The sequence below is a fragment of the Spea bombifrons genome, chromosome 3 (assembly GCF_027358695.1).
Source record: "Spea bombifrons isolate aSpeBom1 chromosome 3, aSpeBom1.2.pri, whole genome shotgun sequence".
Lineage (NCBI taxonomy): Eukaryota > Metazoa > Chordata > Amphibia > Anura > Pelobatidae > Spea > Spea bombifrons.
Genome location: NC_071089.1, coordinates 119,739,055 through 119,761,209, shown reverse-complemented (window position 1 = coordinate 119,761,209; position 22,155 = coordinate 119,739,055). Strand labels below are relative to the sequence as shown.

The 22,155-nt window shown below is 40.6% G+C and overlaps 8 non-coding genes across 8 annotated transcripts; all 8 read left to right on the top strand.

Moving 5' to 3' along the window:
- The first annotated feature begins 2,192 nt into the window (after positions 1-2,192).
- Positions 2,193-2,266, top strand: TRNAN-GUU (transfer RNA asparagine (anticodon GUU)). The gene has a single exon. It is a non-coding gene; the product is annotated as a tRNA-Asn (tRNA).
- Positions 2,267-6,261: 3,995 nt separating this feature from the next.
- Positions 6,262-6,335, top strand: TRNAN-GUU (transfer RNA asparagine (anticodon GUU)). Its single transcript has one exon. It is a non-coding gene; the product is annotated as a tRNA-Asn (tRNA).
- Positions 6,336-8,756: 2,421 nt separating this feature from the next.
- TRNAN-GUU (transfer RNA asparagine (anticodon GUU)) lies at positions 8,757-8,830 on the top strand. Its single transcript has one exon. It is a non-coding gene; the product is annotated as a tRNA-Asn (tRNA).
- A 2,259-nt stretch (positions 8,831-11,089) lies between these two features.
- On the top strand, positions 11,090-11,163 carry TRNAN-GUU (transfer RNA asparagine (anticodon GUU)). Its single transcript has one exon. It is a non-coding gene; the product is annotated as a tRNA-Asn (tRNA).
- Positions 11,164-12,337: 1,174 nt separating this feature from the next.
- On the top strand, positions 12,338-12,411 carry TRNAN-GUU (transfer RNA asparagine (anticodon GUU)). Its single transcript has one exon. It is a non-coding gene; the product is annotated as a tRNA-Asn (tRNA).
- Positions 12,412-14,990: 2,579 nt separating this feature from the next.
- On the top strand, positions 14,991-15,064 carry TRNAN-GUU (transfer RNA asparagine (anticodon GUU)). The gene has a single exon. It is a non-coding gene; the product is annotated as a tRNA-Asn (tRNA).
- A 1,174-nt stretch (positions 15,065-16,238) lies between these two features.
- On the top strand, positions 16,239-16,312 carry TRNAY-GUA (transfer RNA tyrosine (anticodon GUA)). The gene has a single exon. It is a non-coding gene; the product is annotated as a tRNA-Tyr (tRNA).
- Positions 16,313-17,486: 1,174 nt separating this feature from the next.
- TRNAY-GUA (transfer RNA tyrosine (anticodon GUA)) lies at positions 17,487-17,560 on the top strand. The gene has a single exon. It is a non-coding gene; the product is annotated as a tRNA-Tyr (tRNA).
- Positions 17,561-22,155: the final 4,595 nt, after the last annotated feature.

The following is a 22,155-nucleotide window of genomic DNA, read 5'->3' as shown; positions in this document are numbered from 1 at the left end:
TATTATTAATTTTTTGTTTTTTAACTTAGGCCACGTCTACAATACTACATGTTGTTAATAATTCGGGCAGCCGTTACCAAAATAGTGGCTGGCAAGGGGAGAATGCCGTTTTCATACAATATCATAAATGACACAAGTTGTTAACCCTACGTGCCAATTAATCTTAAGCAACGCCAGTTGTGCTTAAACAGAAAAGTGACATTATAAAAACAAAATTAGCAGAGAATGGTTTCGATCCATCGACCTCTGGGTTATGGGCCCAGCACGCTTCCGCTGCGCCACTCTGCTTTTCGTATAATGGTATGTCCGAGGGGAGAATGCTGTTTTAATGCAATATCATCAATGACAGAAGTTATTAACCCTATGTAAAAATGACATCTAGCAGAGGATGGTTTTGATACATCGACCTCTGGGTTACGGGCCCAGCACGCTTCCGCTGCGCCACTCTGCTTTCTGTAAAGCTGTTTGTCCGAGGGGAGAATGCTGTTTTCATGCAATATCATCAATGACAGAAGTTATTAACCCTATGTAAAAATGACATCTAGCAGAAGATGGTTTCAATCCATCGACCTCGGGGTTATGGGCCCAGCACGCTTCCGCTGCACCACTCTGCTTTTCATGGTGCTTTCTTCACAAATGATAAAACACATTAATTCCTGACTTTTTTTTCTCCAAATCTCTTCTTCAAGCTTCGAAAGGGCCAACTTTTTGCCACTTTCTTCCCAAATGATAAAAAACCATGAATATCTGACTTTTTTTTCCAAATCTCTTCTTCAAGATTCGTAAAGACAATTTAGGAGTACAAGTTCTCACCATCATGAAATAATGTATAAACAGTTGAGATACAACTGTCAATTCTTCTGCTATGGTCACTAAGCCCTCTGGAATGCTGAAGGTTTAAAGTCATAATCCTCACTGCTTCTCTGAAACAGTCACAAGTGGTTGTCTCTGTGGTGCAATCGGTTAGCGTGTTCGGCTGTTAACCGAAAGGTTGGTGGTTCAAGCCCACCCAGGGACGAGTGGGATGTTTTCCTGAAAACTTTCATTCCTGTGTTTGCAACACCAATGACCTAATGATTACATTGAAAGACAGAAATGCAAAATCCCTAAAGCTTTCCAACATTAAGCTAAATCTTCTTATTCCACTTGTGGAAAGTTATTTTCCAGACAAAGCATGCCAATCCTTCCATGAAAAAACACAGGAAAAACTTCTTGGCATAGTGCCAATTTTGGAATGCTTAGATTATTATTATTAATTTTTTGTTTTGTAACTTAGGCCACGTCTACAATACTACATGTTGTTAATAATTCGGGCAGCCGTTACCAAAATAGTGGCTGTCAAGGGGAGAATGCCGTTTTCATACAATATCATAAATGACACAAGTTGTTAACCCTACGTGCCAATTAATCTTATGCAACGCCAGTTGTGCTTAAACAGAAAAGTGACATTATAAAAACAAAATTTGCAGAGGATGGTTTCGATCCATCGACCTCTGGGTTATGGGCCCAGCACGCTTCCGCTGCGCCACTCTGCTTTTCATGTAGTGGCTTGTCCGAGGGGAGAATGCTGTTTTAATGCAATATCATCAATGACAGAAGTTATTAACCCTATGTAAAAATGACATCTAGCAGAGGATGGTTTCGATCCATCGACCTCTGGGTTATGGGCCCAGCACGCTTCCGCTGCGCCACTCTGCTTTCTGTAAAGCTGTTTGTCCGAGGGGAGAATGCTGTTTTCATGCAATATCATCAATGACAGAAGTTATTAACCCTATGTAAAAATGACATCTAGCAGAGTATGGTTTCGATCCATCGACCTCTGGGTTATGGGCCCAGCACGCTTCCGCTGCACCACTCTGCTTTTCATGGTGCTTTCTTCACAAATGATAAAACACATTAATTCCTGACTTTTTTTTCTCCAAATCTCTTCTTCAAGCTTCGAAAGTGCCAACTTTTTGCCACTTTCTTCCCAAATGATAAAAAACCATGAATATCTGACTTTTTTTTCCAAATCTCTTCTTCAAGATTCGTAAAGACAATTTAGGAGTACAAGTTCTTACCATCATGAAATAATGTATAAACAGTTGAGATACAACTGTCAATTCTTCTGCTATGGTCACTAAGCCCTCTGGAATGCTGAAGGTTTAAAGTCATAATCCTCACTGCTTCTCTGAAATTAGTCATAAGTGGTTGTCTCTGTGGCGCAATCGGTTAGCGCGTTCGGCTGTTAACCGAAAGGTTGGTGGTTCAAGCCCACCCAGGGACGAGTGGGATGTTTTCCTGAAAACTTTCTTCCTGTGTTTGCAACACAAATGAGCTAATGATTACATTGAAAGACAGAAATGTAAAATCCTTAAAGCTTTCCAACATTAAGCCAAATCTTCTTATTCCACTCGTGGAAAGTTATTTTCCAGACAAAGCATGCCAATCCTTCCATGAAAAAACACATGAAAATCTTCTTGGCATAGTGCCTATTTTGGAATGCTTAGATTATTATTATTAATTTTTTGTTTTTTAACTTAGGCCACGTCTACAATACTACATGTTGTTAATAATTCGGGCAGCCGTTACCAAAATAGTGGCTGGCAAGGGGAGAATGCCGTTTTCATACAATATCATAAATGACACAAGTTGTTAACCCTACGTGCCAATTAATCTTATGCAACGCCAGTTGTGCTTAAACAGAAAAGTGACATTATAAAAACAAAATTAGCAGAGGATGGTTTCGATCCATCGACCTCTGGGTTATGGGCCCAGCACGCTTCCGCTGCGCCACTCTGCTTTTCTTATAGTGGTTTGTCCGAGGGGAGAATGCTGTTTTAATGCAATATCATCAATGACAGAAGTTATTAACCCTATGTAAAAATGACATCTAGCAGAGGATGGTTTCGATCCATCGACCTCTGGGTTATGGGCCCAGCACGCTTCCGCTGCGCCACTCTGCTTTCTGTAAAGCTCTTTGTCCGAGGGGAGAATGCTGTTTTAATGCAATATCATCAATGACAGAAGTTATTAACCCTATGTAAAAACGACATCTAGCAGAGGATGGTTTCGATCCATCGACCTCTGGGTTATGGGCCCAGGACGCTTCCGCTGCGCCACTCTGCTTTTCATGGTGCTTTCTTCACAAATGATAAAACACATTAATTCCTGACTTTTTTTTCTCCAAATCTCTTCTTCAAGCTTCGAAAGTGCCAACTTTTTGCCACTTTCTTCCCAAATGATAAAAAACCATGAATATCTGACTTTTTTTTCCAAATCGCTTCTTCAAGATTCGTAAAGACAATTTAGGAGTACAAGTTCTCACCATCATGAAATAATGTATAAACAGTTGAGATACAACTGTCAATTCTTCTGCTATGGTCACTAAGCCCTCTGGAATGCTGAAGGTTTAAAGTCATAATCCTCACTGCTTCTCTGAAAACAGTCACAAGTGGTTGTCTCTGTGGCGAGATCGGTTAGCGCGCTCGGCTGTTTACCGAAAGGTTGGTGGTTCAAGCCCACCCAGGGACGAGTGGGATGTTTTCCTGAAAACTTTCATTCCTGTGTTTGCAACACCAATGAGCTAATGATTACATTGAAAGACAGAAATGCAAAATCCTTAAAGCTTTCCAACATTAAGCTAAATCTTCTTATTCCACTTGTGGAAAGTTATTTTCCAGACAAAGCATGCCAATCCTTCCATGAAAAAACACATGGAAAACTTCTTGGCATAGTGCCAATTTTGGAATGCTTAGATTATTATTATTAATTTTTTGTTTTTTAACTTAGGCCACGTCTACAATACTACATGTTGTTAATAATTCGGGCAGCCGTTACCAAAATAGTGGCTGGCAAGGGGAGAATGCCGTTTTCATACAATATCATAAATGACACAAGTTGTTAACCCTACGTGCCAATTAATCTTATGCAACGCCAGTTGTGCTTAAACAGAAAAGTGACATTATAAAAACAAAATTAGCAGAGGATGGTTTCGATCCATCGACCTCTGGGTTATGGGCCCAGCACGCTTCCGCTGCGCCACTCTGCTTTTTTTATAGTGGCTTGTCCGAGGGGAGAATGCTGTTTTAATGCAATATCATCAATGACAGAAGTTATTAACCCTATGTAAAAATGACATCTAGCAGAGGATGGTTTCGATCCATCGACCTCTGGGTTATGGGCCCAGCACGCTTCCGCTGCGCCACTCTGCTTTTCATATAGTGGTTTGTCCGAGGGGAGAATGCTGTTTTAATGCAATATCATCAATGACAGAAGTTATTAACCCTATGTAAAAATGACATCTAGCAGAGGACGGTTTCGATCCATCGACCTCTGGGTTATGGGCCCAGCACGCTTCCGCTGCGCCACGCTGCTTTCTGTAAAGCTGTTTGTCCGAGGGGAGAATGCTGTTTTCATGCAATATCATCAATGACAGAAGTTATTAACCCTATGTAAAAATGACATCTAGCAGAGGATGGTTTCGATCCATCGACCTCTGGGTTATGGGCCCAGCACGCGTCCGCTGCGCCACTCTGCTTTTCATGGTGCTTTCTTCACAAATGATAAAACACATTAATTCCTGACTTTTTTTTCTCCAAATCTCTTCTTCAAGCTTTGAAAGTGCCAACTTTTTGCCACTTTCTTCCCAAATGATAAAAAACCATGAATATCTGACTTTTTTTTCCAAATCTCTTCTTCAAGATTCGTAAAGACAATTTAGGAGTACAAGTTCTCACCATCATGAAATAATGTATAAACAGTTGAGATACAACTGTCAATTCTTCTGCTATGGTCACTAAGCCCTCTGGAATGCTGAAGGTTTAAAGTCATAATCCTCACTGCTTCTCTGAAAACAGTCACAAGTGGTTGTCTCTGTGGCGCAATCGGTTAGCGTGTTCGGCTGTTAACCGAAAGGTTGGTGGTTCAAGCCCACCCAGGGACGAGTGGGATGTTTTCCTGAAAACTTTCATTCCTGTGTTTGCAACACCAATGAGCTAATGATTACATTGAAAGACAGAAATGCAAAATCCTTAAAGCTTTCCAACATTAAGCTAAATCTTCTTATTCCACTTGTGGAAAGTTATTTTCCAGACAAAGCATGCCAATCCTTCCATGAAAAAACACATGAAAAACTTCTTGGCATAGTGCCAATTTTGGAATGCTTAGATTATTATTATTAATTTTTTGTTTTTTAACTTAGGCCACGTCTACAATACTACATGTTGTTAATAATTCGGGCAGCCGTTACCAAAATAGTGGCTGTCAAGGGGAGAATGCCGTTTTCATACAATATCATAAATGACACAAGTTGTTAACCCTACGTGCCAATTAATCTTATGCAACGTCAGTTGTGCTTAAACAGAAAAGTGACATTATAAAAACAAAATTCGCAGAGGAAGGTTTCGATCCATCGACCTCTGGGTTATGGGCCCAGCACGCTTCCGCTGCGCCACTCTGCTTTTCTTATAGTGGTTTGTCCGAGGGGAGAATGCTGTTTTAATGCAATATCATCAATGACAGAAGTTATTAACCCTATGTAAAAATGACATCTAGCAGAGGATGGTTTCGATCCATCGACCTCTGGGTTATGGGTCCAGCACGCTTCCGCTGCGCCACTCTGCTTTTCATATAGTGGTTTGTCCGAGGGGAGAATGCTGTTTTAATGCAATATCATCAATGACAGAAGTTATTAACCCTATGTAAAAATGACATCTAGCAGAGGACGGTTTCGATCCATCGACCTCTGGGTTATGGGCCCAGCACGCTTCCGCTGCGCCACGCTGCTTTCTGTAAAGCTGTTTGTCCGAGGGGAGAATGCTGTTTTCATGCAATATCATCAATGACAGAAGTTATTAACCCTATGTAAAAATGACATCTAGCAGAGGATGGTTTCGATCCATCGACCTCTGGGTTATGGGCCCAGCACGCGTCCGCTGCGCCACTCTGCTTTTCATGGTGCTTTCTTCACAAATGATAAAACACATTAATTCCTGACTTTTTTTTCTCCAAATCTCTTCTTCAAGCTTCGAAAGGGCCAACTTTTTGCCACTTTCTTCCCAAATGATAAAAAACCATGAATATCTGACTTTTTTTTCCAAATCTCTTCTTCAAGATTCGTAAAGACAATTTAGGAGTACAAGTTCTCACCATCATGAAATAATGTATAAACAGTTGAGATACAACTGTCAATTCTTCTGCTATGGTCACTAAGCCCTCTGGAATGCTGAAGGTTTAAAGTCATAATCCTCACTGCTTCTCTGAAAACAGTCACAAGTGGTTGTCTCTGTGGCGCAATCGGTTAGCGCGTTCGGCTGTTAACCGAAAGGTTGGTGGTTCAAGCCCACCCAGGGACGAGTGGGATGTTTTCCTGAAAACTTTCATTCTTGTGTTTGCAACACAAATGAGCTAATGATTACATTGAAAGACAGAAATGCAAAATCCTTAAAGCTTTCCAACATTAAGCCAAATCTTCTTATTCACTTGTGGAAAGTTATTTTCCAGACAAAGCATGCCAATCCTTCCATGAAAAAACACATGAAAAACTTCTTGGCATAGTGCCTATTTTGGAATGCTTAGATTATTATTATTAATTTTTTGTTTTTTAACTTAGGCCACGTCTACAATACTACATGTTGTTAATAATTCGGGCAGCCGTTACCAAAATAGGGGCTGGCAAGGGGAGAATGCCGTTTTCATACAATATCATAAATGACACAAGTTGTTAACCCTACGTGCCAATTAATCTTATGCAACGCCAGTTGTGCTTAAACAGAAAAGTGACATTATAAAAACAAAATTAGCAGAGGATGGTTTCGATCCATCGACCTCTGGGTTATGGGCCCAGCAAGCTTCCGCTGCGCCACTCTGCTTTTTTTATAGTGGCTTGTCCGAGGGGAGAATGCTGTTTTAATGCAATATCATCAATGACAGAAGTTATTAACCCTATGTAAAAATGACATCTAGCAGAGGATGGTTTCGATCCATCGACCTCTGGGTTATGGGTCCAGCACGCTTCCGCTGCGCCACTCTGCTTTTCATATAGTGGTTTGTCCGAGGGGAGAATGCTGTTTTAATGCAATATCATCAATGACAGAAGTTATTAACCCTATGTAAAAATGACATCTAGCAGAGGACGGTTTCGATCCATCGACTTCTGGGTTATGGGCCCAGCACGCTTCCGCTGCGCCACGCTGCTTTCTGTAAAGCTGTTTGTCCGAGGGGAGAATGCTGTTTTCATGCAATATCATCAATGACAGAAGTTATTAACCCTATGTAAAAATGACATCTAGCAGAGGATGGTTTCGATCCATCGACTTCTGGGTTATGGGCCCAGCACGCGTCCGCTGCGCCACTCTGCTTTTCATGGTGCTTTCTTCACAAATGATAAAACACATTAATTCCTGACTTTTTTTTCTCCAAATCTCTTCTTCAAGCTTCGAAAGGGCCAACTTTTTGCCACTTTCTTCCCAAATGATAAAAAACCACGAATATCTGACTTTTTTTTCCAAATCTCTTCTTCAAGATTCTTAAAGACAATTTAGGAGTACAAGTTCTCACCATCATGAAATAATGTATAAACAGTTGAGATACAACTGTCAATTCTTCTGCTATGGTCACTAAGCCCTCTGGAATGCTGAAGGTTTAAAGTCATAATCCTCACTGCTTCTCTGAAGACAGTCACAAGTGGTTGTCTCTGTGGCGCAATCGGTTAGCGTGTTCGGCTGTTAACCGTAAGGTTGGTGGTTCAAGCCCACCCAGGGACGAGTGGGATGTTTTCCTGAAAACTTTCATTCCTGTGTTTGCAACACCAATGAGCTAATGATTACATTGAAAGACAGAAATGCAAAATCCTTAAAGCTTTCCAACATTAAGCTAAATCTTCTTATTCCACTTGTGGAAAGTTATTTTCCAGACAAAGCATGCCAATCCTTCCATGAAAAAACACATGAAAAACTTCTTGGCATAGTGCCAATTTTGGAATGCTTAGATTATTATTATTAATTTTTTGTTTTTTAACTTAGGCCACGTCTACAATACTACATGTTGTTAATAATTCGGGCAGCCGTTACCAAAATAGTGGCTGTCAAGGGAAGAATGCCGTTTTCTTACAATATCATAAATGACACAAGTTGTTAACCCTACGTGCCAATTAATCTTATGCAACGCCAGTTGTGCTTAAACAGAAAAGTGACATTATAAAAACAAAATTTGCAGAGGATGGTTTCGATCCATCGACCTCTGGGTTATGGGCCCAGCACGCTTCCGCTGCGCCACTCTGCTTTTCATGTAGTGGCTTGTCCGAGGGGAGAATGCTGTTTTAATGCAATATCATCAATGACAGAAGTTATTAACCCTATGTAAAAATGACATCTAGCAGAGTATGGTTTCGATCCATCGACCTCTGGGTTATGGGCCCAGCACGCTTCCGCTGCACCACTCTGCTTTTCATGGTGCTTTCTTCACAAATGATAAAACACATTAATTCCTGACTTTTTTTTCTCCAAATCTCTTCTTCAAGCTTCGAAAGTGCCAACTTTTTGCCACTTTCTTCCCAAATGATAAAAAACCATGAGTATCTGACTTTTTTTTCCAAATCTCTTCTTCAAGATTCGTAAAGACAATTTAGGAGTACAAGTTCTCACCATCATGAAATAATGTATAAACAGTTGAGATACAACTGTCAATTATTCTGCTATGGTCACTAAGCCCTCTGGAATGCTGAAGGTTTAAAGTCATAATCCTCACTGCTTCTCTGAAAGCAGTCACATGTGGTTGTCTCTGTGGCGCAATCGGTTAGCGCGTTCGGCTGTTAACCGAAAGGTTGGTGGTTCAAGCCCACCCAGGGACGTGTGGGATGTTTTCCTGAAAACTTTCATTCCTGTGTTTGCAACACAAATGAGCTAATGATTACATTGAAAGACAGAAATGCAAAATCCTTAAAGCTTTCCAACATTAAGCCAAATCTTCTTATTCCACTTGTGGAAAGTTATTTTCCAGACAAAGCATGCCAATCCTTCCATGAAAAAACACATGAAAAACTTCTTGGCATAGTGCCTATTTTGGAATGCTTAGATTATTATTATTAATTTTTTGTTTTTTAACTTAGGCCACGTCTACAATACTACATGTTGTTAATAATTCGGGCAGCCGTTACCAAAATAGTGGCTGGCAAGGGGAGAATGCCGTTTTCATACAATATCATAAATGACACAAGTTGTTAACCCTACGTGCCAATTAATCTTATGCAACGCCAGTTGTGCTTAAACAGAAAAGTGACATTATAAAAACAAAATTAGCAGAGGATGGTTTCGATCCATCGACCTCTGGGTTATGGGCCCAGCACGCTTCCGCTGCGCCACTCTGCTTTTCTTATAGTGGTTTGTCCGAGGGGAGAATGCTGTTTTAATGCAATATCATCAATGACAGAAGTTATTAACCCTATGTAAAAATGACATCTAGCAGAGGATGGTTTCGATCCATCGACCTCTGGGTTATGGGCCCAGCACGGTTCCGCTGCGCCACTCTGCTTTTCGTATAATAGTTTGTCCGAGGGGAGAATGCTGTTTTAATGCAATATCATCAATGACAGAAGTTATTAACCCTATGTAAAAACGACATCTAGCAGAGGATGGTTTCGATCCATCGACCTCTGGGTTATGGGCCCAGCACGCTTCCGCTGCGCCACTCTGCTTTTCATGGTGCTTTCTTCACAAATGATAAAACACATTAATTCCTGACTTTTTGTTCTCCAAATCTCTTCTTCAAGCTTCGAAAGTGCCAACTTTTTGCCACTTTCTTCCCAAATGATAAAAAACCATGAATATCTGACTTTTTTTTCCAAATCTCTTCTTCAAGATTCGTAAAGACAATTTAGGAGTACAAGTTCTCACCATCATGAAATAATGTATAAACAGTTGAGATACAACTGTCAATTCTTCTGCTATGGTCACTAAGCCCTCTGGAATGCTGAAGGTTTAAAGTCATAATCCTCACTGCTTCTCTGAAAACAGTCACAAGTGGTTGTCTCTGTGGCGCAATCGGTTAGCGCGTTTGGCTGTTAACCGAAAGGTTGGTGGTTCAAGCCCACCCAGGGACGAGTGGGATGTTTTCCTGAAAACTTTCATTCCTGTGTTTGCAACACCAATGAGCTAATGATTACATTGAAAGACAGAAATGCAAAATCCTTAAAGCTTTCCAACATTAAGCTAAATCTTCTTATTCCACTTGTGGAAAGTTATTTTCCAGACAAAGCATGCCAATCCTTCCATGAAAAAACACATGAAAAACTTCTTGGCATAGTGCCAATTTTGGAATGCTTAGATTATTATTATTAATTTTTTGTTTTTTAACTTAGGCCACGTCTACAATACTACATGTTGTTAATAATTCGGGCAGCCGTTACCAAAATAGTGGCTGGCAAGGGGAGAATGCCGTTTTCATACAATATCATAAATGACACAAGTTGTTAACCCTACGTGCCAATTAATCTTATGCAACGCCAGTTGTGCTTAAACAGAAAAGTGACATTATAAAAACAAAATTAGCAGAGGATGGTTTCGATCCATCGACCTCTGGGTTATGGGCCCAGCACGCTTCCGCTGCGCCACTCTGCTTTCTGTAAAGCTGTTTGTCCGAGGGGAGAATGCTGTTTTAATGCAATATCATCAATGACAGAAGTTATTAACCCTATGTAAAAACGACATCTAGCAGAGGATGGTTTCGATCCATCGACCTATGGGTTATGGGCCCAGCACGCTTCCGCTGCGCCACTCTGCTTTTCATGGTGCTTTCTTCACAAATGATAAAACACATTAATTCCTGACTTTTTTTTCTCCAAATCTCTTCTTCAAGCTTCGAAAGTGCCAACTTTTTGCCACTTTCTTCCCAAATGATAAAAAACCATGAATATCTGACTTTTTTTTCCAAATCTCTTCTTCAAGATTCGTAAAGACAATTTAGGAGTACAAGTTCTCACCATCATGAAATAATGTATAAACAGTTGAGATACAACTGTCAATTCTTCTGCTATGGTCACTAAGCCCTCTGGAATGCTGAAGGTTTAAAGTCATAATCCTCACTGCTTCTCTGAAAACAGTCACAAGTGGTTGTCTCTGTGGCGCAATCGGTTAGCGCGTTCGGCTGTTAACCGAAAGGTTGGTGGTTCAAGCCCACCCAGGGACGAGTGGGATGTTTTCCTGAAAACTTTCATTCCTGTGTTTGCAACACAAATGAGCTAATGATTACATTGAAAGACAGAAATGCAAAATCCTTAAAGCTTTCCAACATTAAGCTATATCTTCTTATTCCACTTGTGGAAAGTTATTTTCCAGACAAAGCATGCCAATCCTTCCATGAAAAAACACATGAAAAACTTCTTGGCATTGTGCCTATTTTGGAATGCTTAGATTATTATTATTAATTTTTTGTTTTTTAACTTAGGCCACGTCTACAATACTACATGTTGTTAATAATTCTGGCAGCCGTTACCAAAATAGTGGCTGGCAAGGGGAGAATGCCGTTTTCATACAATATCATAAATGACACAAGTTGTTAACCCTACGTGCCAATTAATCTTATGCAACGCCAGTTGTGCTTAAACAGAAAAGTGACATTATAAAAACAAAATTAGCAGAGGATGGTTTCGATCCATCGACCTCTGAGTTATGGGCCCAGCACGCTTCCGCTGCGCCACTCTGCTTTTCTTATAGTGGTTTGTCCGAGGGGAGAATGCTGTTTTAATGCAATATCATCAATGACAGAAGTTATTAACCCTATGTAAAAATGACATCTAGCAGAGGATGGTTTGGATCCATCGACCTCTGGGTTATGGGCCCAGCACGCTTCTGCTGCGCCACTCTGCTTTCTGTAAAGCTGTTTGTCCGAGGGGAGAATGCTGTTTTAATGCAATATCATCAATGACAGAAGTTATTAACTCTATGTAAAAACGACATCTAGCAGAGGATGGTTTCGATCCATCGACCTCTGGGTTATGGGCCCAGCACGCTTCCGCTGCGCCACTCTGCTTTTCATGGTGCTTTCTTCACAAATGATAAAACACATTAATTCCTGACTTTTTTTTCTCCAAATCTCTTCTTCAAGCTTCGAAAGTGCCAACTTTTTGCCACTTTCTTCCCAAATGATAAAAAACCATGAATATCTGACTTTTTTTTCCAAATCTCTTCTTCAAGATTCGTAAAGACAATTTAGGAGTACAAGTTCTCACCATCATGAAATAATGTATAAACAGTTGAGATACAACTGTCAATTCTTCTGCTATGGTCACTAAGCCCTCTGGAATGCTGAAGGTTTAAAGTCATAATCCTCACTGCTTCTCTGAAAACAGTCACAAGTGGTTGTCTCTGTGGCGCAATCGGTTAGCGCGTTCGGCTGTTAACCGAAAGGTTGGTGGTTCAAGCCCACCCAGGGACGAGTGGGATGTTTTCCTGAAAACTTTCATTCCTGTGTTTGCAACACAAATGAGCTAATGATTACATTGAAAGACAGAAATGCAAAATCCTTAAAGCTTTCCAACATTAAGCCAAATCTTCTTATTCCACTTGTGGAAAGTTATTTTCCAGACAAAGCATGCCAATCCTTCCATGAAAAAACACAGGAAAAACTTCTTGGCATAGTGCCAATTTTGGAATGCTTAGATTATTATTATTAATTTTTTGTTTTTTAACTTAGGCCACGTCTACAATACTACATGTTGTTAATAATTCGGGCAGCCGTTACCAAAATAGTGGCTGGCAAGGGGAGAATGCCGTTTTCATACAATATCATAAATGACACAAGTTGTTAACCCTACGTGCCAATTAATCTTATGCAACGCCAGTTGTGCTTAAACAGAAAAGTGACATTATAAAAACAAAATTAGCAGAGGATGGTTTCGATCCATCGACCTCTGGGTTATGGGCCCAGCACGCTTCCGCTGCGCCACTCTGCTTTTCTTATGGTGGTTTGTCCGAGGGGAGAATGCTGTTTTAATGCAATATCATCAATGACAGAAGTTATTAACCCTATGTAAAAATGACATCTAGCAGAGGATGGTTTCGATCCATCGACCTCTGGGTCCAGCACGCTTCCGCTGCGCCACTCTGCTTTTCATATAGTGGTTTGTCCGAGGGGAGAATGCTGTTTTAATGCAATATCATCAATGACAGAAGTTATTAACCCTATGTAAAAATGACATCTAGCAGAGAATGGTTTCGATCCATCGACCTCTGGGTTATGGGCCCAGCACGCTTCCGCTGCGCCACTCTGCTTTCTGTAAAGCTGTTTGTCCGAGGGGAGAATGCTGTTTTCATGCAATATCATCAATGACAGACGTTATTAACCCTATGTAAAAATGACATCTAGCAGAGGATGGCTTCGATCCATCGACCTCTGGGTTATGGGCCCAGCACGCGTCCGCTGCGCCACTCTGCTTTTCATGGTGCTTTCTTCACAAATGATAAAACACATTAATTCCTGACTTTTTTTTCTCCAAATCTCTTCTTCAAGCTTCGAAAGTGCCAACTTTTTGCCACTTTCTTCCCAAATGATAAAAAACCATGAATATCTGACTTTTTTTTCCAAATCTCTTCTTCAAGATTCGTAAAGACAATTTAGGAGTACAAGTTCTCACCATCATGAAATAATGTATAAACAGTTGAGATACAACTGTCAATTCTTCTGCTATAGTCACTAAGCCCTCTGGAATGCTGAAGGTTTAAAGTCATAATCCTCACTGCTTCTCTGAAAACTGTCACAAGTGGTTGTCTCTGTGGCGCAATCGGTTAGCGCGTTCGGCTGTTAACTGAAAGGTTGGTGGTTCAAGCCCACCCAGGGACGAGTGGGATGTTTTCCTGAAAACTTTCATTCCTGTGTTTGCAACACAAATGAGCTAATGATTACATTGAAAGACAGAAATGCAAAATCCTTAAAGCTTTCCAACATTAAGCCAAATCTTCTTATTCCACTTGTGGAAAGTTATTTTCCAGACAAAGCATGCCAATCCTTCCATGAAAAAACACAGGAAAAACTTCTTGGCATAGTGCCAATTTTGGAATGCTTAGATTATTATTATTAATTTTTTGTTTTTTAACTTAGGCCACGTCTACAATACTACATGTTGTTAATAATTCGGGCAGCCGTTACCAAAATAGTGGCTGGCAAGGGGAGAATGCCGTTTTCATACAATATCATAAATGACACAAGTTGTTAACCCTACGTGCCAATTAATCTTATGCAACGCCAGTTGTGCTTAAACAGAAAAGTGACATTATAAAAACAAAATTAGCAGAGGATGGTTTCGATCCATCGACCTCTGGGTTATGGGCACTGCACGCTTCCGCTGCGCCACTCTGCTTTTCATATAGTGGTTTGTCCGAGGGGAGAATGCTGTTTTAATGCAATATCATCAATGACAGAAGTTATTAACCCTATGTAAAAATGACATCTAGCAGAGGATGGTTTCAATCCATCGACCTCTGGGTTATGGGCCCAGCACACTTCCGCTGCGCCACTCTGCTTTCTGTAAAGCTGCTTGTCCGAGGGGAGAATGCTGTTTTCATGCAATATCATCAATGACAGAAGTTATTAACCCTATGTAAAAATGACATCTAGCAGAGGATGGTTTCGATCCATCGACCTCTGGGTTATGGGCCCAGCACGCTTCCGCTGCGCCACTCTGCTTTTCATGGTGCTTTCTTCACAAATGATAAAACACATTAATTCCTGACTTTTTTTTCTCCAAATCTCTTCTTCAAGCTTCGAAAGGGCCAACTTTTTGCCACTTTCTTCCCAAATGATAAAAAACCATGAATATCTGACTTTTTTTTTCCAAATCTCTTCTTCAAGATTCGTAAAGACAATTTAGGAGTACAAGTTCTCACCATCATGAAATAATGTATAAACAGTTGAGATACAACTGTCAATTCTTCTGCTATGGTCACTAAGCCCTCTGGAATGCTGAAGGTTTAAAGTCATAATCCTCACTGCTTCTCTGAAAACAGTCACATGTGGTTGTCTCTGTGGCGCAATCGGTTAGCGCGTTCGGCTGTTAACCGAAAGGTTGGTGGTTCAAGCCCACCCAGGGACGAGTGGGATGTTTTCCTGAAAACTTTCATTCCTGTGTTTGCAACACTAATGAGCTAATGATTACATTGAAAGACAGAAATGCAAAATCCTTAAAGCTTTCCAACATTAAGCCAAATCTTCTTATTCCACTTGTGGAAAGTTATTTTCCAGACAAAGCATGCCAATCCTTCCATGAAAAAACACATGAAAAACTTCTTGGCATTGTGCCTATTTTGGAATGCTTAGATTATTATTATTAATTTTTTGTTTTTTAACTTAGGCCACGTCTACAATACTACATGTTGTTAATAATTCTGGCAGCCGTTACCAAAATAGTGGCTGGCAAGGGGAGAATGCCGTTTTCATACAATATCATAAATGACACAAGTTGTTAACCCTACGTGCCAATTAATCTTATGCAACGCCAGTTGTGCTTAAACAGAAAAGTGACATTATAAAAACAAAATTAGCAGAGGATGGTTTCGATCCATCGACCTCTGGGTTATGGGCCCAGCACGCTTCCGCTGCGCCACTCTGCTTTTCTTATAGTGGTTTGTCCGAGGGGAGAATGCTGTTTTAATGCAATATCATCAATGACAGAAGTAATTAACCCTATGTAAAAATGACATCTAGCAGAGGATGGTTTCGATCCATCGACCTCTGGGTTATGGGCCCAGCACGCTTCCGCTGCGCCACTCTGCTTTTTGTAAAGCTGTTTGTCCGAGGGGAGAATGCTGTTTTCATGCAATATCATCAATGACAGAAGTTATTAACCCTATGTAAAAATGACATCTAGCAGAGGATGGTTTCGATCCATCGACCTCTGGGTTATGGGCCCAGCACGCTTCCGCTGCGCCACTCTGCTTTTCATGGTGCTTTTTTCACAAATGATAAAACACATTAATTCCTGACTTTTTTTTCTCCAAATCTCTTCTTCAAGCTTCGAAAGTGCCAACTTTTTGCCACTTTCTTCCCAAATGATAAAAAACCATGAATATCTGACTTTTTTTTCCAAATCTCTTCTTCAAGATTCGTAAAGACAATTTAGGAGTACAAGTTCTCACCATCATGAAATAATGTATAAACAGTTGAGATACAACTGTCAATTCTTCTGCTATGGTCACTAAGCCCTCTGGAATGCTGAAGGTCTAAAGTCATAATCCTCACTGCTTCTCTGAAAACAGTCACAAGTGGTTGTCTCTGTGGCGCAATCGGTTAGCGCGTTCGGCTGTAAACGGAAAGGTTGGTGGTTCAAGCCCACCCAGGGACGAGTGGGATGTTTTCCTGAAAACTTTCATTCCTGTGCTTGCAACACCAATGACCTAATGATTACATTGAAAGACAGAAATGCTAAATCCTTAAAGCTTTCCAACATTAAGCTAAATCTTCTTATTCCACTTGTGGAAAGTTATTTTCCAGACAAAGCATGCCAATCCTTCCATGAAAAAACACAGGAAAAACTACTTGGCATAGTGCCAATTTTGGAATGCTTAGATTATTATTATTAATTTTTTGTTTTTTAACTTAGGCCACGTCTACAATACTACATGTTGTTAATAATTCTGGCAGCCGTTACCAAAATAGTGGCTGGCAAGGGGAGAATGCCGTTTTCATACAATATCATAAATGACACAAGTTGTTAACCCTACGTGCCAATTAATCTTATGCAACGCCAGTTGTGCTTAAACAGAAAAGTGACATTATAAAAACAAAATTAGCAGAGGATGGTTTCGATCCATCGACCTCTGGGTTATGGGCCCAGCACGCTTCCGCTGCGCCACTCTGCTTTTCTTATAGTGGTTTGTCCGAGGGGAGAATGCTGTTTTAATGCAATATCATCAATGACAGAAGTTATTAACCCTATGTAAAAATGACATCTAGCAGAGGATGGTTTCGATCCATCGACCTCTGGGTTATGGGCCCAGCACGCTTCCGCTGCGCCACTCTGCTTTTTGTAAAGCTGTTTGTCCGAGGGGAGAATGCTGTTTTCATGCAATATCATCAATGACAGAAGTTATTAACCCTATGTAAAAATGACATCTAGCAGAGGATGGTTTCGATCCATCGACCTCTGGGTTATGGGCCCAGCACGCTTCCGCTGCGCCACTCTGCTTTTCATGGTGCTTTTTTCACAAATGATAAAACACATTAATTCCTGACTTTTTTTTCTCCAAATCTCTTCTTCAAGCTTCGAAAGTGCCAACTTTTTGCCACTTTCTTCCCAAATGATAAAAAACCATGAATATCTGACTTTTTTTTCCAAATCTCTTCTTCAAGATTCGTAAAGACAATTTAGGAGTACAAGTTCTCACCATCATGAAATAATGTATAAACAGTTGAGATACAACTGTCAATTCTTCTGCTATGGTCACTAAGCCCTCTGGAATGCTGAAGGTTTAAAGTCATAATCCTCACTGCTTCTCTGAAAACAGTCACAAGTGGTTGTCTCTGTGGCGCAATCGGTTAGCGCGTTCTGCTGTAAACGGAAAGGTTGGTGGTTCAAGCCCACCCAGGGACGAGTGGGATGTTTTCCTGAAAACTTTCATTCCTGTGCTTGCAACACCAATGACCTAATGATTACATTGAAAGACAGAAATGCTAAATCCTTAAAGCTTTCCAACATTAAGCTAAATCTTCTTATTCCACTTGTGGAAAGTTATTTTCCAGACAAAGCATGCCAATCCTTCCATGAAAAAACACAGGAAAAACTACTTGGCATAGTGCCAATTTTGGAATGCTTAGATTATTATTATTAATTTTTTGTTTTTTAACTTAGGCCACGTCTACAATACTACATGTTGTTAATAATTCGGGCAGCCGTTACCAAAATAGTGGCTGGCAAGGGGAGAATGGCGTTTTCATACAATATCATAAATGACACAAGTTGTTAACCCTACGTGCCAATTAATCTTATGCAACGCCAGTTGTGCTTAAACAGAAAAGTGACATTATAAAAACAAAATTAGCAGAGGATGGTTTTGATCCCTCGACCTCTGGGTTATGGGCCCAGCACGCTTCCGCTGTGCCACTCTGCTTTTCTTATAGTGGTTTGTCCGAGGGGAGAATGCTGTTTTAATGCAATATCATCAATGACAGAAGTTATTAACCCTATGTAAAAATGACATCTAGCAGAGGATGGTTTCGATCCATCGACCTCTGGGTTATGGGCCCAGCACGCTTCCGCTGCGCCACTCTGCTTTCTGTAAAGCTGTTTGTCCGATTGGAGAATGCTGTTTTCATGCAATATCATCAATGACAGAAGTTATTAACCCTATGTAAAAATGACATCTAGCAGAGGATGGTTTCGATCCATCGACCTCTGGGTTATGGGCCCAGCACGCTTCCGCTGCACCACTCTGCTTTCTGTAAAGCTGTTTGTCCGAGGGGAGAATGCTGTTTTCATGCAATATCATCAATGACAGAAGTTATTAACCCTATGTAAAAATTACATCTAGCAGAGGATGGTTTCGATGTATCGACCTCTGGGTTATGGGCCAAGCACGCTTCCGCTGCGCCACTCTGCTTTTCTTATAGTGGTTTGTCCGAGGGGAGAATGCTGTTTTAATGCAATATCATCAATGACAGAAGTTATTAACCCTATGTAAAAATGACATCTAGCAGAGGATGGTTTCGATCCATCGACCTCTGGGTTATGGGCCCAGCACGCTTCCGCTGCGCCACTCTGCTTTTCATATAGTGGTTTGTCCGAGGGGAGAATGCTGTTTTCATGCAATATCATCAATGACAGAAGTTATTAACCCTATGTAAAAATGACATCTAGCAGAGGATGGTTTCGATCCATCGACCTCTGGGTTATGGGCCCAGCACGCGTCCGCTGCGCCGCTCTGCTTTTCACGGTGCTTTCTTCACAAATGATAAAACACATTAAATCCTGACTTTTTTTTCTCCAAATCTCTTCTTCAAGCTTCGAAAGGGCCAACTTTTTGCCACTTTCTTCCCAAATGATAAAAAACCATGAATATCTGACTTTTTTTTCCAAATCTCTTCTTCAAGATTCGTAAAGACAATTTAGGAGTACAAGTTCTCACCATCATGAAATAATGTATAAACAGTTGAGATACAACTGTCAATTCTTCTGCTATGGTCACTAAGCCCTCTGGAATGGTGAAGGTTTAAAGTCATAATCCTCACTGCTTCTCTGAAAACAGTCGCAAGTGGTTGTCTCTGTGGCGCAATCGGTTAGCGTGTTCGGCTGTTAACCGAAAGGTTGGTGGTTCAAGCCCACCCTGGGACGAGTGGGATGTTTTCCTGAAAACTTTCATTCCTGTGTTTGCAACACAAATGGGCTAATGATTACATTGAAAGACAGAAATGCAAAATCCTTAAAGCTTTCCAACATTAAGCTAAATCTTCTTATTCCACTTGTGGAAAGTTATTTTCCAGACAAAGCATGCCAATCCTTCCATGAAAAAACACATGAAAAACTTCTTGGCATAGTGCCAATTTTGGAATGCTTAGATTATTATTATTAATTTTTTGTTTTTTAACTTAGGCCACGTCTACAATACTACATGTTGTTAATAATTCGGGAAGCCGTTACCAAAATAGTGGCTGGCAAGGGGAGAATGCCGTTTTCATACAATATCATAAATGACACAAGTTGTTAACCCTACGTGCCAATTAATCTTATGCAACGCCAGTTGTGCTTAAACAGAAAAGTGACATTATAAAAAAAAAATTAGCAGAGGATGGTTTCGATCCATCGACCTCTGGGTTATGGGCCCAGCACGCTTCCGCTGCGCCACTCTGCTTTTCTTATAGTGGTTTGTCCGAGGGGAGAATGCTGTTTTAATGCAATATCATCAATGCCAGAAGTTATTAACCCTATGTAAAAATGACATCTAGCAGAGGATGGTTTCGATCCATCGACCTCTGGGTTATGGGCCCAGCACGCTTCCGCTGCGCCACTCTGCTTTCTGTAAAGCTGTTTGTCCGAGGGGAGAATGCTGTTTTCATGCAATATCATCAATGACAGAAGTTATTAACCCTATGTAAAAATGACATCTAGCAGAGGATGGTTTCAATCCATCGACCGCTGGGTTATGGGCCCAGCACGCCTCCGCTGCGCCACTCTGCTTTCTGTAAAGCTGTTTGTCCGAGGGGAGAATGCTGTTTTCATGCAATATCATCAATGACAGAAGTTATTAACCCTATGTAAAAATGACATCTAGCAGAGGATGGTTTCGATCCATCGACCTCTGGGTTATGGGCCCAGCACGCTTCCGCTGCGCCACTCTGCTTTTCATGGCGCTTTCTTCACAAATGATAAAACACATTAATTCCTGACTTTTTTTTCTCCAAATCTCTTCTTCAAGCTTCGAAAGTGCCAACTTTTTGCCACTTTCTTCCCAAATGATAAAAAACCATGAATATCTGACTTTTTTTTCCAAATCTCTTCTTCAAGATTCGTAAAGACAATTTAGGAGTACAAGTTCTCACCATCATGAAATAATGTATAAACAGTTGAGATACAACTGTCAATTCTTCTGCTATGGTCACTAAGCCCTCTGGAATGCTGAAGGTTTAAAGTCATAATCCTCACTGCTTCTCTGAAAACAGTCACAAGTGGTTGTCTCTGTGGCGCAATCGGTTAGCGCGTACGGCTGTTAACCAAAAGGTTGGTGGTTCAAGCCCACCCAGGGACGAGTGGGATGTTTTCCTGAAAACTTTCATTCCTGTGTTTGCAACACCAATGAGCTAATGATTACATTGAAAGAGAGAAATGCAAAATCCTTAAAGCTTTCCAACATTAAGCCAAATCTTCTTATTCCACTTGTGGAAAGTTATTTTCCAGACAAAGCATGCCAATCCTTCCATGAAAAAACACAGGAAAAACTTCTTGGCATAGTGCCAATTTTGGAATGCTTAGATTATTATTATTAATTTTTTGTTTTTTAATTTAGGCCACGTCTACAATACTACATGTTGTTAATAATTCGGGCAGCCGTTACCAAAATAGTGGCTGGCAAGGGGAGAATGCCGTTTTCATACAATATCATAAATGACACAAGTTGTTAACCCTACGTGCCAATTAATCTTATGCAACGCCAGTTGTGCTTAAACAGAAAAGTGACATTATAAAAACAAAATTAGCAGAGGATGGTTTCGATCCATCGACCTCTGGGTTATGGGCCCAGCACGCTTCCGCTGCGCCACTCTGCTTTTCTTATAGTGGTTTGTCCGAGGGGAGAATGCTGTTTTAATGCAATATCATCAATGCCAGAAGTTATTAACCCTATGTAAAAATGACATCTAGCAGAGGATGGTTTCGACCCATCGACCTCTGGGTTATGGGCCCAGCACGCTTCCGCTGCGCCACTCTGCTTTCTGTAAAGCTGTTTGTCCGAGGGGAGAATGCTGTTTTCATGCAATATCATCAATGACAGAAGTTATTAACCCTATGTAAAAATGACATCTACCAGAGAATGGTTTCGATCCATCGACCTCTGGGTTATGGGCCCAGCACGCTTCCGCTGCGTCACTCTGTTTTTCGTGGCACTTTCTTCACAAATGATAAAACACATTAATTCCTGACTTTTTCCTGACATTAATTCCTGCTTCTCTGAAAACAATCACAAGTGGTTGTCTCTGTGGCGCAATCGGTTAGTGCGTTCGGCTGTTAACCGCAACGTTGGTGGTTCAAGCCCACCCAGGGACGAGTGGGATGTTTTCCTGAAAACTTTCATTCCTGTGCTTGCAACACCAATGACCTAATGATTACATTGAAAGACAGAAATGCTAAATCCTTAAAGCTTTCCAACATTAAGCTAAATCTTCTTATTCCACTTGTGGAAAGTTATTTTCCAGACAAAGCATGCCAATCCTTCCATGAAAAAACACAGGAAAAACTTCTTGGCATAGTGCCAATTTTGGAATGCTTAGATAATTATTAATAATTTTTTGTTTTTTAACTACAATACTACATGTTGTTAATAATTCGGGCAGCCGTTACCAAAATAGTGGCTGGCAAGGGGAGAATGCCGTTTTCATACAATATCATAAATGACACAAGTTGTTAACCCTACGTGCCAATTAATCTTATGCAACGCCAGTTGTGCTTAAACAGAAAAGTGACATTATAAAAACAAAATC